This window comes from Anser brachyrhynchus (assembly GCF_964034855.1).
Source record: "Anser brachyrhynchus genome assembly, chromosome: W".
Taxonomy (NCBI): Eukaryota; Metazoa; Chordata; class Aves; order Anseriformes; family Anatidae; genus Anser; species Anser brachyrhynchus.
The window spans coordinates 21925171-21942161 of NC_137704.1; the positions used below are offsets into that span (position 1 = coordinate 21925171).

At 40.5% G+C, this 16991-nt stretch overlaps 1 protein-coding gene and 1 long non-coding RNA gene across 2 annotated transcripts in view; one reads left to right on the top strand and one right to left on the bottom strand.

Annotated features, from left to right (window-relative positions):
* Positions 1-16991, top strand: part of LOC308184747 (uncharacterized protein) — a 370719-nt gene that overhangs the window by 103409 nt on the left and 250319 nt on the right. The window lies entirely within an intron of this gene.
* LOC308184659 lies at positions 337-11114 on the bottom strand. The gene is made up of 4 exons (XR_013942764.1): positions 11091-11114; positions 7743-7798; positions 6460-6575; positions 337-4775 (listed from the first exon to the last, which is right to left on the bottom strand). It is a non-coding gene; the product is annotated as an uncharacterized lncRNA (long non-coding RNA).

Here is a 16991-nt window from a genome sequence, read left to right on the forward strand (position 1 = left end):
CTGCTGGCTCCGCCTACGCCTCGTCAGCCTCCCTCACGAGGGCTGCCGGTGCCTGGCGGCTCCCTCACGTAGGCTCGATGCCCGAAAAATAGCCCTGCCTGTCCCGATCCCGCGCTCCGCTGCAGCACGCATCTGCCCCGGAGCCAGTCGCCTCGGCAAGTGTTGTAGGAGGACACTGCATAACCAATGACAGGTCAACTTTGCAAGGAACCAGGCAAGTAAAATAAAACTACTTCATGTTTCTGGTTGCAAAATCTCTTTTGAACTTCATGTGAAATGACTTAGTCCCACAGAAGCTCCATATTTGATAAGAAAGCCAGTCTTTGCTTCAGAAAATAAAGAATCGTGCAAAATTTTATTAACATCATAACTCTTAAAGTATTAGCCAGCTCAGCTTTGTAAAGCCCTGTAATGTATGTTTTCCATTTTATATATGAGGAATCTTAGACATCAAAAGACGACATTGTGAGCACTGCGAAATCATTGGTAATAATTATTTAAAAAATTTTTCTGTAGGGTCTCATCAGTTAGAAGACTATTGATGTAAAAAGGTACATAAGTGCTCTCCAAAAGCAGGAAGAGAGACTCCTAAAAAGACACAGTCTTAATGGAATTCATTGAATGGAAAGGCACAGTTACAAGTAGTCAGAGAGTGCATATAATTACATATACAGTTAAAAGAGAAAAAAAAGCACGGTGAGTACATGCTTTGAAGTTTTCCACATACCTACTCTTTCATAAAGAGAGGCAACGCACACACTCTATTGAACCCTAATGGCTTGTCTGAAACAACTTGCATTCAGAGAACTTTCAAGGAGCATTTGACTGTTTTCAAGATTATAATTATGTTTATGTTCATTACATGTACTTAAATCTCTACATCTTTTTTATTGGCTTTGCTCGATTTAGACCAAACCCTGTACTTCAAATAATTAACTTTTTTACAACTAAGAAATCCTGTATAGCTACTTGGGTTCAGCTGAATTTCAGCTGAATTGTATCTAAAATAATCTTTATAACAATCCTAAAGTATTTGCCAACTCCGTCATCCATTAACTTTTCACAGTAGGCAAACATTTCGTGTTTTACTGACATATTCCAAAAACACGTACAGGGGGACTAAGTAGGCATGAGGGCAAGGGAGTTATCATTAATTTGCAATTTCCTGTTATTGTACATTACACCTAATCTGCATCTTTATGGCCTTCTTCCATCTTAAAATGTTACTATGTTATTTTTCTGGCTTACTTTTGCTCCTTGAATATTGTAAAAAATACTGTAAAAGTCACTAAAAATGCAATAAAATTGTGTCAATCAAAAGCAATGCAGCAATCTCTATTGAGCAAACAATTCGAAAGCTACAGCGAAAATGCAATTGCAGCATGTTGCAATTGATTAAAAATATAAATCAGAAAATTAATTTTTTTCAAGTTTTAGTTATTACGAGCTGTTTAATGTATAGAGTAGTTAATGTGATCCTATCTGAAGTCCTGTAAAGAGGCTACCAGTACAAACAGTGATAATGTCTTCCGTTGTTCCATTAATATGGATTCACAGAATCACAGCATCACAGAATCACAGAATTATCTAGGTTGGAAGAGACCTCCAAGATCACCTAGTCCAACCTCTGACCTAACACTAACAAGCCCTCCGCTAAACCATATCACTAAGTTCAACATCTAAATGTCTTTTAAAGACCTCCAGGGATGGTGACTCAACCACTTCCCTGGGCAGCCCATTCCAATGCCTAACAACCCTTTCAGTAAAGAAGTTCTTCCTAATATCCAACCTAAACCTCCCCTGGCGCAACTTTAGCCCATTCCCCGTCATCCTGTCACCAGGCATGTGGAAGAATAGACCAACCCCCACCTCTCTACAGCCTCCTTTCAGGTACCTATAGAGAGCGATAAGGTCGCCCCTGAGCCTCCTCTTCTCCAGGCTGAACAACCCCAGCTCCCTCAGCTGCTCCTCATAAGACTTGTTCACCAGACCCCTCACCAGCTTCGTTGCCATTCTCTGGACTCTCTCGAGCACCTCGATGTCCTTCTTGTAGCGAGGGGCCCAAAAGTGAACACAGTACTTGAGGTGCGGCCTCACCAGAGCCGAGTACAGGGGGACAACCACTTCCCTAGTCCTGCTGGCCACACTGTTTCTGATACAAGCCAGGATGCTGTTGGCCTTCTTGGCCACCTGAGCACACTGCTGGCTCATATTCAGCCGACTATCAACCAATACTCCCAGGCCCTTCTCTGCCAGGCAGCTTTCCAACCACTCATCTCCCAGCCTGTAGCTCTGCTTGGGGTTGTTACGCCCCAGGTGCAGGACCCGGCACTTGGCCTTGTTGAACTTCATACAGTTGGCCTCAGCCCATCGCTCCAGCCTATCCAGATCCTCCTGCAGAGCCTTCCTACCCTCGAGCAGATCGACACACGCACCTAACTTGGTGTCGTCTGCAAACTTAATGAGGGTGCACTCTTTCCCCTAATCCAGATCATTGATAAAGATATTAAAGAGGACTGGCCCCAGTACTGAGCCCTGGGGGACTCCACTAGTGACCGGCCTCCAACTGGATTTAACTCCATTCACCATGACTCTTTGGGCCCGGCTATCCAGCCAGTTTTTAACCCAACGAAGCGTACGCCAGTCCAAGCCATGAGCATCCAGTTTCTTGAGGAGAATGTTGTGGGAAACGGTGTCAAAAGCCTTACTGAAGTCAAGGCAGACCACATCCACAGCCTTTCCCTCATCCACTAAGCGTGTCACTTTGTCATAGAAGAAGACTATAGGGAACTCTTCCCCAGGGAAGACTATAATAACAGGGGAAGTGTAAAGTCATCCTTCCCAGGAATGATCTCATTGATGTGGCTCAGGGACCTCTTGACCCAGCGCTGCACATCTCTGCCTTTAGGAGCATTTGCTGAATTTTTCTCCCCTGCCCTTGCCTAATCACTTCTTGAGCCCAGTATAGACGAAGCATGAATGAGACTGAGACAGCTTTCAAGCGAATGACTTGGGGGTTGTGCTGATTTCAGACTCTGCTGTAACTTCACGTTAGAAAATAAATTTTCTCACGGGACCACCACAATGGATCAAAAGTTCAAAAGCTGAGAGGAAATGATAATCTTGGGATGGGGATATGGGAGAAAGAAGATCTAGTAATTTCAAGGCTAGTGTGGGTAATTTTCCTTCCCCATCCAATTTCGGTGTATGAGTGGAGGTAAAGTAGCTTCTTCAAGAATCCAGATATCCTTTTGGTCAATATGACAACTTAGTTCTAATCTGGTTTTACGCACAACAGATAAATAAGCAATCATAAACTATGTCATCATAAATAAAAGCCTTACTGAGCTCAGGCAATGAGAACCAATCAATAGAGGATACATCCCCAGTGAAAGCAACAGCTAATGCTGTGTGGTTCCTGGTGGATACTCTGTCATTGTATTTTAAAACCACAAGGAATTCCCTGTGTCATCAGCAGTGACCACTTTATTGCTGGTGAATTAGAAAATGAGCAGGGCTAAAGGTACATTTGAATTCCACAGACTCATTCATTTAGCACATCTTCCAATGGGGGAGATCACCGGGTTAGCCCATGGGTTTGGAGGGATGCAGAAAAGAAAAACAGGCTCTTGAATTTCAACTTACCAATGATACTAGATTATGATATTTTCTGCTCTTTCCATTGCAGTGAAGCAAATTAAGGCTGATTACCAGCAAAAAATAAAGGACTGAGCTGGTCTGCTTAGTCATTTATGTCACATAGTAATTAATGTCTATTCCTCTGATTGTTTCAGTCAGAAATTCAAACTCAAAACAAAACTACATTTTTTCAAGAACTATTACACTTCCTAATATTTACTAGATTGAATATTTCCTTTTTTAAAGATCAAAATTCTCAATTTCAAAATAGCTCTTCACTTTTTTTTTTTTTTTGGTGAGACGAATCTTTTAAAAATGGATCATTCCAACTTGAAATTAATAATTTTATTTATGTCTAGAAAAGTTGATTTGTTCAACCTGGAAAACCATATAGCACACCCTTCCCCGCCAATATCTTTTAAATCTTTTTATGTCATTGAATATTTTTAATGAATCGGAAGTTTTAGCGAACTGAAAACTATCTGTTTATTTTTGTAGTTGTGCTACCTATCTATCCCATGGCATATATCCTGAATACCATCAGATACATTAATTCAGTCTCAGTCTAAAAAGTGAACAAACTTCATTAAAACAGTGCAATTCCTTTTGCAAATATTAAAGGAGAAAAGAACAGCAATTTGAAATCATTCATTTCTCTCTTGCTTAATGAATTATTGATTTGTACCTTACATTTGAATGATAGTGCTCTGATGTGATAAACATTGATTTGAATCTTTATACAAATATTGTATATCATCACCAGATTATGGCAACAGAATAATACATAGCAAGATAGACCAGAAGGGTCTATAATACAAAAATCATTATGAGGTGCCATGACTGTGTACTGCGTGTGTATGATGGGGGTGTATATGTAAAATAGAAAATGGAAATGAAAGTAATACATCCAGGGGGATGGTAACAATGAAGAATTATAGAAAGTTTACATTTGCGTTAACACTGAACAGGGAACCTTGAAAATGAAAAATAATTACTTTCTGCTACTAGTAATTCTTCTAAGTTGACATTTCTTGCAACCAGAAGTGCAGAGCTGTTACAGGTTTAGAGAGTTCTCTTACACCTTGCTCACGTTCAGGAGCTTTAACTTCATGCGCAGCTATTCACACCAATAGGAACTACATAGTCAAAAGACAAAAGAAAAGTGCTGAGAGCAGTAAACACATAGATAATACTGTCCACCAAACAATTTTGCATTTCCTTTATGCACCATTTATTTCAGACAAAAAAGATGCTGAGAGATTTACATCAAAGTGATTTCCACAGCTCAGCTGTTCAAGGCTAGGGAGATGATTGAAGCACTGAGCTACGCTTTCCCGGGGACCTGTGTCTACCCCTCTCCTGTCATGCCTGGGAGTGGGAGATCTCATATGGTCTCTCTCAGACAAGTTCATTTCTGGGATCCGTTGTCTGTATTTAAGCAGCCTGGACAAGGGGCAAAGGCCCCTGTTTACAGAGAGGATGAAGGAAAAATTGTCTCTATTTTTCCCTTGGACAGCAGAAGGACCGGTTGTCCTTCCTTTGGGGTACGTGCAGTGGGCAGGCTGGGAAGGTCTCCACCATCCTTCTCCTGAGCCCACTGCAAAGTGGAGAGCACCCCTTCAACATTCGTGGGGGAGAAAGCCATGCTCAGGGCACACATGAGGTTGAAATAGTCAGATATTTCACAATATAAAACAAATCATCCATGTCCAGTTCCAAAATATTCATATTTGTCATGCAAAATCCTCAAAGATCCTTATTTAGAAAAAATAAAATACAATACAATAAAAAAATAAATTAAAATAAAATAAAATAAAATAAAATAAAATAAAATAAAATAAAATAAAATAAAATAAAATAAAATAAAATAAAATAAAATAAAATAAAAATAACTATTATGGCCAGGAATTATATCAACAGTTGCCACAAAAAAATGTGCTCTGCTGTAAGGGATCGGTTTGTCAAAAAAAATGCAATGTTTGATGAGTCGAAAGTTAGTTGTCTACCTAACATACAGGAATCTAAAAAGTGAGAATTAAGACATGAGAGGATGCATTTTCTGCAAGGGAGGCCTGCGTCCCTGCCTGTCAGTGCCTGCAGCATCAGTAAGGACTTCAGCAAAGCAGGCGTTTGTTAGAAGAATGTGTGAAAATGTTACCAGATTGCAGGGCAACACACAACAGCCCTTGTGCTGAACATGGAGTCCAGCTCTTCTTAGTTACCATCAGTTACCTGGAGAATTTATTATAATTGCTGCAGACATTGCCCAAAATATACATCCTGAATAAACTTTGATATCGAGTGCAACTGCACAAAACAGTAACTTGGTGCACCTTTGGCATTGCCTTTTCCCTGGCTATGGACTGTTGTCCTGAACCTTTTCTGTTCCCATGTCTCACCCATTGTGCAGCTCCTTTGGCAATACAGGTTAGAGAATCACTCACTGAGCACGGTTTCTACTCCAGACATTTTCAACATTCCTTTTCTGTTCCTTTAAGAACTAAATAAGAGGAACAGAGGTTGTATCTGAGAGCAGAAACATCACTAGGGAAGAGTTGCCCTCCTGTTGCTTTTTTTGTTTGTTTGTTTGTTTTTTGTGTTTGTTTTTTTTGTGTGTGTGGGTGGGGGGAATAAACATTAATTGATGATTAGGGAATCATATGAAGACATCAAAACACATTCAACTCCAGACACAGCCTTAACTCCAAATCCATTATCTTGGCTCTGCAAGAACCCACATTAACTACAGCAGCTCCTGCTGGTCACTGGGGCTATGCCCAGTTCATCTGCTCATTACATTTTTTTCTGTCGCCTACTTACAGAATAGTCGGAACATCTCATTTTAATGACAAAATGGTGTGGAGATTCAGGTGGCAGTCAGTGGCAGTGATGAGAAATCCAGCCCAGGAAACTGCTCCAGGAAAAAATGCTTGGACCTAAGTGAAAAGAGCAGATGCATTATGGCTAGTTGCTCATCCCATTTGAAGGCCGAGTTGTGTTATGTGTATTTATTTCACATTACTATAGTCAAAGTTAAAATTTTTATGTACTACTTCTCATTTGTCCAAGAGTTTGGGAAAAAGGGAATTACAATTTCATATACAATGTGTGGTCTGAAACAGGGTGAATACATGGCTTGTGTTTGTATTTAAATCCATCACTGCTCAGAACCTTCTCCAGCAGTAATGTTTAATACAGGCTTTAATACTGTGCTTCTGTTCATTTAGAGGTGATTTAAAACCATTTCTGGAGTAAGTACACATTTAGGAATTGTTGTCCAGGGCACAGAAACTTCCTGACTTGAGCTTCAGAAGAAACCAAAACCTCCTAAGCAAAAATTAAAGTAATTGCTTATTATTGAAAATCAAGTAAACACCTTTGTGGCCAAAGTTTCTCTTCAAACCTCACCACCAGGACATATGTTGCTAATTTGCAAGTCCCATTTTGAAAATTTTAGGCATATTATTTTTAATTTTTTTCATATTCAAAATGTCAAAAGCATTTATAACAGAGAAGCACTTCCTGTAAAGAAAAAAATGGGAAAGGTAATGCAAATTCGTTTTTAGTGCTTGTCAGAGCCTTCACATGGGTTTTAGTTTTGATTAAAAGAAAACAATACACAATCATCGACCACAAAACCAGCAGTGATGATGTAGAAGATTTGGGCAACTGGAAATTTCATTTTTGATTACCAATTTCTGCCTTTTTCATTCATCTCCAATGTTTTCAGAGAAATGCCTTCTGGAAAGTAGCTATATATTATAAGCTAATTTAATTTTAAAACTCTGGTTTGGTGACATTTACAGGATATTTAACACTTTCCAAAACTGTGACGGTATTTATATTCCTGGATATAGTTTTAGGAGCCTAATTTCAAGTTTAAAAATGTTGACTCATAGGCTGCTCAAGATGTATGAGAAACATCCTTTAGAACATGTGTAAAATGACAAGAATAAAGGTGTTAGGCTAAAAACCTGGTCGAAGAAATAAAAACCTACCAGGAAGGCTGTTAATCTGCTCACGTAAAACTGCACCAAGCAACCTGCAATCTCCTTATGTAAGGTTTCTAACCAAAGGATGTCTTGGGCTGTACAAACACTTACCAAGCTGGAATTGCAGCTCTGTGGTGGATTATCTGGGTAGATTGAGGATGCACATGCTAGCTTGTAGCATACAGGAAACAAGGGGGGAAACTTGGTTATTAAGATTTTATTATTGAATTAGGCAATTGTACTTTCGGAAAGTTCAGTGTTTCTATTTCATGGAGTTCCCTGAATCCAAGAAACCGGGTGAAAATATCCCATGAATAGCATTTTCTATGTTGGCCCCTTTCAGAATGCTTGGTGCTTGTTATACAGACCTGGATTCAGGTGATAACAATTTTTTTTATTTAATTTTATAAAATGTTTTTATTTTTGACAATTTTAATTTTATAAAATGTTTTTATTTTTGACAACATCAACAACAACAACAAAACCAAAGAAATTCAAAACAAAAGTGCTTATGGTATTAATTATAGTGGTTGCAAGAAAAAAAATAACAGTCTTTACAGTTATGCTAGCAGAGGACAAGGCAGACCCAAAGCTGTTCTTCCTTAAAAAATACCTCATGATCTGAACTTCTTTTCAGGATTTTAGAAATTATTGGGATATCTCGTATATTTCTGAAACTTGAAAATCACACTACAATCTTTTTGGTGAATTTTCCATCACTTGGTTGGATTTTGAAGAAATTAGAAACATACTGCTTTCCTAGGACTTTTCAGCACCTCCTCTTTTTCACCCTCCTACAGATTAAAACATGGTATGATATACCAAGACTGGCCAAAAGAAAGAAAATGCAGAAGCACGTCTTAAAGCCTCAGGCTTTCAAACTGCAAGAGACAGGGATGGAAGCTCCAGACAAACATGTGCACCCATGCTGTTAGAGGGTGCAGCCCCAAGCTTAAATATAATGCCCAGTTGAGAAATCTTTCCTTAAATTTCAAAACTCACAGGCTGCTGCCCTCTGCCTCTTCCCTTGCTGCCTGACTACTGCATTTTTAATTAATGACATCATTATGTACCAATTAAAGACCCTGTTGAGCGCAATATATAGGAGCACTTTGAAGGGGCAAAAAACATGATTACTCTTCTTATGTTAGGACTTCTTAAAAAATATCTGGACATATAGAGATGCCATTGCAGATTTCATAAATGAAATGTGTTAGTGCTCTTTAGCATCCCAAATACATTGAAGAAGACTAAGTGCAGAAAAGCCTCAGATTTAATTCTGTCTTCAGTAACTTTCCTTCTCCTATCCAACCTCTGAATACAGTTCCTGCAGAGCTTTATCCATGGGGACAATTCAGTAGCCCCAGTGATTTACCAATGGCCAGAATTCTGCATCAGGTAATGAATTGCCAGCCCCATTCTCATATAGGTGCCTTATCAAAGGTTTTCTCTCACTGATTTATGGAAATGATTCTTCTTCTGGAGCTCCCTGCCTCAGGACAGCTCTGGAAATACAACTGTAAGAGCTAGATATTGTGAAGATGGGGGCTAGCTACTCCAGCCTGATCTGAAAGGTTTTCTTGAACTCTGTCTGATATTTTCCCTTTTCTGCATCTTCTGTACTGACAGAGATCTACATCATTTCCATCCCTGACCAATATTAATAGACTTCTATTTACTGACTGCCTTATGTGTATCATTGGGTTTATTTGGCAAGGTTTTGGTGGCAGGGGGGCTGCAGAGGTGGCCTCTGTGATCAAAGCCCAGCAGCTGCCCCATGTCAGAACAGCGCTAGCTCCAGCCAGCTCCAAAAGGGACTCCAGATGCTCCAGGCACCAGAGGAGAAGTTCCCCTGTGGCCCGTGGAGAGGCCCATGGTGGAGCAGGCTGTCCCCCTGTGGCCTGTGGGGTTTTGCCCATGATGGTAATTGTTGAGTGATCTCCCTGTCTTTATCTCAACCCTTTGACCCTTTTCCTTTGTATTTTCTCCCCTCTTCCTTTGAGAAGGGGGAGTGAGAGAGCGGTGTGGTGAAGTTTAGTTGGCCATCAGTGTGAAACCACTACACAAAGCCTCATTCATTCAAGACTGCCTGCAAGTTTTCATCCTTCCCTAGCACCACAAATCTTCCTCAAGGCAGTATGTGCCATACATACACATGTATGTCCAGGTGTGGCTGCAATGGCTCTGAGATATAGGAAAAGGTTAGTGCTGTGGTCTGCAACACAATGTCATATCAAGCTGCATTGCTCAAAAGTAAATTCCCTTCTGCTTTAGTGCATACGTGTGAATTGTTTAACTCTGCTATTTTGATAGGCACCTTTGTGAATTAAGCACTACAGCAGATAAAGGTTTCTAACTTCAGCTTAAAACCAAAGCAACGTGACTGGGTCTGTAAGAGCATCCTCTGCTGTGGGAGCATGGGGCTGGGGGAGGTTGGGGAAGCTGCAACCCCATTCAGCACTGCGTCACCACCGATCAATGCAAACTGAATGACCAAATACTTTCTAATCTATTTAGCTTCCTGGGTCTTTTATTTTAGCTTGGGGTTGGTGTGCTGTGCAAGAGCTAAACAAATAAAACTTCCATGCTGAAATGTAAAAGAAGAGACAGAAGAGTGAAAAGAAATAGAGGAGATATTTCTAGCACTGTTTTTTATAACTGTTTTCCAGCATCTTCCAAATCTACTGTTATCCCTTTAAGAATGCTCATCTTGGTTTATAGAAGCTAGTAGCATTAAAAATACAGTAATTAACATGTTCATAATGTAAATGCTAATCATTTAACATGTCAAGCATCTTCATCCCCTACTGAATCAATATGAATTATTAAAACAGACTCTTTAAGACCTTTAAAATCAACTCTCAAAGCATGCACTAAACAACCACACCACTGGCATACAAGAGCACCAAGTTACAAATTCATGTGTTAGACTGTCTGACACACTCATTCTCTTTGATGAGAAAAAACAAAGACAAAAACCTCCTCCCAGAATGTTATAATCAGAACTACATAATCTGTATGCATAAGTGAAATAGTTTTTTTTTTTCTCAGAGGTTTTGTAATTTTTTTTTTTAAGTAAGCCCTATAGAGTTGAAAAAAAAAAAAGAGAACTAACATGTTCAGGATAAGCAATAAGTTTTTCCACAACAAAACTGTGAGACAGTCCCAAAAGATCTTGAAACAATAAATATATAAAGTTAATAAAAAACAAATATAATAGAGTAATAACAAGTAGGATAAAAGTTAAAGTCCCTAGCTTTAAAAAAAGTTTTGTCAGAATTGTTATTGGTCCTGAAGAATGCTGTATGGACATTTGGAAATTTATTTTAAATATTACAAATAAACCCTAACTCTTAAAACCAAAGTTATTTCCATCTTTATTGCAGAAAGGACAAGAAAAAGGTTCACATTTTCAAATGGCTGCAAAACAGAGATGAAATTATTAGACATGCATCTTACCTCAGATCCAGCTTACTATGCTTCAAGAGAGTCGTGAAGTAGCTTTTGTGTATTTATATACGTACGCAGACAAATGTCTGCATGAGATGGCTGTTTCTTGATCAACCCATTGAAATAAGATTGTTTTTTGTTGTTGTTGCTTCTGTTAGAGATATGAAATAAATGAAGTTTTGCAATCGGATGCAAACAATCACATAAAGAGTGAATTTCAAATACTTTCATATCAGATTGCACAATGCTGGTGTTAACATCATGTTCTACTTAAACAATCAGATAACAGCCTGGATGTTAATAAGCCAGAGGTTGTTCTTGCTTTGTGAAAATCTTCTATGCCCATCAAGTTAATTGATAGGCATTTTTCACAATGCCACTGTACTTCACTACAGCTATCTGGATTCAGATATCAGATATATCAAATTTTCTGCATCTGGATCTACCTGATTTCAGGTATAAGTTGAAGTTCTACCTGGGCAATCCTAAATCCCTTCTTTACGGTGAGAAAGGAGGAAACATTTCAGAAAGGTTAAAATTTTACAAACTTTGTGTACTTAGAAATAATTTATGAGGGCTTATGCATCTGATAGGAGATAGGAGCTCATGCATCTTGCTTTCCTAGCATGAAAAATAGATCTTGACCTCCCACCACCCCCAACTAGGAAAAAGTTCAGTAAACTGCCTCAGATGCTTGTAGATAGCACAAATTATAGTCAAAGGGTAACTAGAACAAGGAGAACTTCAGATCTAAGACAAAATAAGTCAGCTGCAGTTAGGGAGGTTTTTCATGCCTGTGTCAAGAAGCAGCTACTTTATGTTTGGTGGGCATATCTTCCTGTCAACCTCTCATGATTTCACAGTAAAAATTATTTTCACAACAGGGTATAAAACAGGCATCATAGATGTGAGCATGGTCTACTAGTTTCTAAAACATCTAATGATTTAGAAATGATGATGAGTTGCCTCTTCTCACAGATAATTAGCGATAGGACAAGAGAGAATGGCCTCAAGTTGCGCCAGGGGAGGTTCAGGTCAGAAATTCAGACACTTTTCTTCTTAGAAAGAGTGGTTAAGCATCGGAAGGGGTTGCTCGGGAAGGTGATGGAGTCACTGTCCCTGGGGGTGTTTTAGGAAAGGTTGGACTTGATGCTTAGGGACATGGTTTAGTGGGTGATATTGGTGGTAGGGGGATGGTTGGACCAGATGATCTTGAAGGTCTTTTCCAACCTTAATGATTCTATGGTTCTAATGAGAAACCTCCAAACAGCTCCTGAATTTCCCAAAATGTCTGGAAAGGCTACACAGGTTACCAGACTAATGTGGGTGCTTGGAGCTCTAATACCTGCCCCTGAAAATAAACACAGTCAGACTTCAAAACTCTTAAAAGGTGAGAGATGAAACAAAAATCTGGGTAGATTTCCCAAGTTATATAATCATAAACTGAATGTAAAACAACTTTTCCTTTCTTCCTTCCTTTTTTTTTTTTTTGGTTGTTGTTGATTTTTAATTTATGTACTTGAAACAAATGTTCCTGAAGTTAGATATCCAGAGTCAGAATCATAGCATGAACACAAACAGAATCATGATGGAATTAGCTTTTACAAGATATTAGTTGCATTGTAATTTCACAACACAAAGAACATACTAAGCAAAAAATAGGCTAAAATCTTACAGAATCACAGAATCACAGAATCATCTAGGTCGGAAGAGACCTCCAAGATCACCTAGTACAACCTCTGACCTAACACTAACAAGCCCTCCACTAAACCATATCACTAAGCTCTACATCTAAATGTCTTTTAAAGACCTCCAGGGATGGTGACTCAACCACTTCCCTGGGCAGCCCATTCCAATGCCTAACAACCCTTTCAGTAAAGAAGTTCTTCCTAATATCCAACCTAAACCTCCCCTGGTGCAACTTTCGCCCATTCCCCCTCATCCTGTCACCAGGCATGTGGGAGAATAGACCAACCCCCACCTCGCTACAGCCTCCTTTCAGGTACCTCTAGAGCGCGATGAGGTCTCCCCTGAGCCTCCTCTTCTCCAGGCTAAACAACCCCAGCTCCCTCAGCTGCTCCTCGTAAGCCTTGTTCTCCAGACCCCTCACCAGCTTTGTTGCCCTTCTCTGGACTTGCTCAAGCACCTCGATGTCCTTCTTGTAGCGAGGGGCCCAAAACTGAACACAGTACTCGAGGTGCGGCCTCACCAGAGCCGACCACATCCACAGCCTTTCCCTCATCCACCAAGCGCGTCACTTGGTCATAGAAGGAGATCAGGTTCGTCAAGCAGGACCTACCTTTCATAAACCCATGCTGACTGGGCCTGATCGCCTGGTTGCCCTGCAAGTGCCGCGTGATGACCCTCAAGATAATCTGCTCCATGAGCTTCCCTGGCACTGAGGTCAAACTAACAGGCCTATAGTTTCCCGGGTCTACCCTCCGGCCCTTCTTGTAGATGGGTGTCACATTTGCCAGCCGCCAGTCGACTGGGACCTCCCCCGATAGCCAGGACTGCTGATAAATGATGGAAAGCGGCTCGGCCAGCTCCTCCGCCAGTTCGCTCAGTACCCTCAGGTGGATCCCATCCGGCCCCATCGACTTGCGTACATCCAAGTGCTGTAGCAGGTCACCAACCATTTCCTCGTGTATAGTGAGGGCCACATTCTGCTCCCCATCCCCTTCCACCAGCTCAGGGTACTGGGTATCCAGAGAACTGGTTTTGCCGCTGAAGACTGAGGCAAAGAAGGCATTAAGCACCTCAGCTTTTTCCTCGTCCCTTGTAACTAAGTTTCTCCCCGCCTCCAGTAAATGATGGAGATTCTCCTTAGTCCTCCTTTTGATGTTGATATATTTGTAAAAACATTTTTTGTTATCTTTAACAGCAGTAGCCAGATTGAGCTCCAGATGAGCTTTGGCCCTTCTAATTTTGTCCCTGCACAGCCTCACAACAGCCTTATAGTCCTCCTGAGTGGCCCGCCCTCTTCTCGAAAGGTCATAAACCCTCTTTTTTCTCCTAACCTCGAGCCACAACTCTCTGTTCATCCAGGCCGGTCTTCTTCCATGCTGGCTCATCTTTGGGCACGTGGGGACAGATCGCTCCTGAGCCTTTAAGATTTCCTTCTTGAAGAGTGCCCAGCCTTCCTGGACTCCTCTGCCCTTCAGAACCGCCTCCCAAGGGACTCTGCCAACCAGTGTCCTGAACAGCTCAAAGTCAGCCCTCCGGAAGTCCAAGACAGCAGTTTTACTGATCCCCCTCCTGACTTCGCCAAGTATAGAGAACCAAGAATAATGACCATTTTGTGGTCACTCTGCCCAAAACAGCTCCCGACCACCACATCTCCCACCAGTCCTTCTCTGTTTGTGAACAGAAGGTCTAGCGGGGCACCTCCCCTGGGAGGCTCTCTAACCAGCTGCGTCAGGAAGCTATCTTCCACGCTCTCCAGAAACCTACTAGACTGCTTCCTCTGAGCCGTATTGCATTTCCAGGATATGTCTGGGAAGCTGAAGTCCCCCACGAGGACAAGAGCTGACAATTTCACAACTTCTGCCAGCTGCTTGTAGAACTCCTCATCTGTCTCCTCATCCTGGTTTGGCGGTCTGTAACAGACCCCCACCAGGATGCTTGCCTTGTTGGCCTTCCCGCCGATCCTAACCCATAGGGACCCAAAAGTAGCTAGGGAAAATTGGTAAACCAACCACTACAAGAAAGACTGGGACTGATAAATGTGAACCTCCCTGACTGTGAGCAATGCCAAGAGCTATGACCAAACTGGACTTGGATTTTCTTCAGTGATAGGACAAGGGTCCAGGTGAGAAGGTGAGGCTGAAGCCATGAAGGGAAAGGAAGAAGAGGGAGAAAGAGGGGAGATTGTAGAGTTGAAGGGGATGTGCTTTGGAGGTAATGGATGAGCTAGTCGCCTTGTAAATATAAGCAAAGAGTATGATCCTGAAACTACTTTAGGACTGTAATTATGTAATAGAAATAATATCCCTTAGTGAGTGAAATATGGACACAGATGTTGGAAACAAGAATTTTCTATAACACATTACAGAACCTCACAAAATAAGAGACCCTAGAGCCTGTCAGTGGAAAACTGATCAATAGCTAAGAGTGATATGTGAGACTGCAAATAAGACGGTGGTTCAGTGGGTTCATTTGCTCTCTCTGACACTCCCGATGCTGTGAGTTGTTGTCCAGGCTTAAGCCTCCCAGGAACTTACAGCATGCTAATGTTGTCTTTTACTAGATGATTTGATACGATTTAATTTTGCAGGGAGGTAAATGGACATGGCAGTATCAGAACGTGGTAAAAGGATTATCATCTGGAAAAGCTTACATTAATGGCATAAAAAAGCAGACAGACTAGAAAGCAAGCAGATACAAATGAGTTGTGATGAGATTACTTGATCATGCATAACTCTAAACTGAGTGTCTTTAATATAAGGAACTATTCTTTAGGGAAAGGAATACTGGGAAACAGAACATATTGTTCATTTAATGTCCATATTATTTCCCTCCCAGATTTAGCTTTTAAAAATGTCTTTTTATTCTAAAACAATGTTAATTTGCTCATTATCATTTGAGGAAACTGGGGATAAAGTACAGACATTAAGTATTCATGGTTATAGCTCAAGCAAATACACTATCAAGACAAGGTATTAATATACAAGCCAGCTTGATTGTCCAAGTTTAGATTATGTACTATGCAAAGAAGGAACCAGGAAAAAAAAATCCAGAATTTGCCTTATAACTTGCCGCCAGCTTTGAGTATCTACTGACTTAGAAGAGATACAGCCAGTAGTTTGACATTTCTGCAGGAAAGTTACAGTGAGTGACATCTCTATTAGAGCTGCAGACTTAGTTAAGTATACAGTATCTGTAGTGACAAGCTATCTGCTGAGAAGAAAAATCATTGGCTTGTCATGTATATCTGGTCCTCTAATTACACATATATATGCAGACAGTGTAAAAGAAAGAACTTCTCCAACAGAAAATGTTTCCATCAGGAGTAGGCTTTCAAATCTCTGCGGGTCCATCCTTTTTAAGGTAAAACATCATTGCGCATATCCCAGAGATTAATTCACACAAAGGTCTAATTTTCTTAGGGATGGGATATTAAAAAGAGGGACAGGGAAAGGAAGTGAGGTCACACAGCAGTTTGTTTAGTGAAGACCAGAAAAAAGCTAAAACCAGCATCCTTCAAGCCTGGCCACAGACCCAAAGTCAGGATTATCCCACTGGGGTAGCTCAGAAATTGGTAAATTTGACTTTCAGATGGCTTATTTCTGGCTGTTGTAGAACTTTTGATCTCATCTACCCTGAAATCTATTGTCATCCAAAGGAGACCTGTCACCTCGGAAATCAACCTGACTTTATACCCTACTTCTTTTCAAGATCCTGTGCACAAATTTGACCAGCATCAGATATGACTGACTTCATAGAACAGACACACAGAAAATTTGAAGTCAGGATGAAAACCCATTTTGATTCCTGTGTTATGGTGAACAAAAGAATCAAAACCCTCATCCAGTTTGTTAATTTTATATGCAAAAGATATATTCATCATGTATTTCACATCAACTATGAAAATAGGTCATTAACTTTGGCAAAAAATAAAAATAAAAAATGTAGAAAGAAATATGTATTGCAGCAGAGTTCTCTGCCTCAGAGACCCAAACAGTCTCCATTTCATCAGATGCCATCATCCCCACAAGCTCTTTCAGCAAGTGACATGCAAGACAAGATGTGTTCCTGGGTCTGATGCTGTCCATGCCATGAAAAAATTATATGGACAAGATCTTTGTCTAGAAGGGAAGAAATGTATGCCATTTTTGAAAAACACCAAAAGCTGTTCTAGAGCTTGGGACAGAAAGACGGACATACTGGTGGCTGCATTTACACATTCTG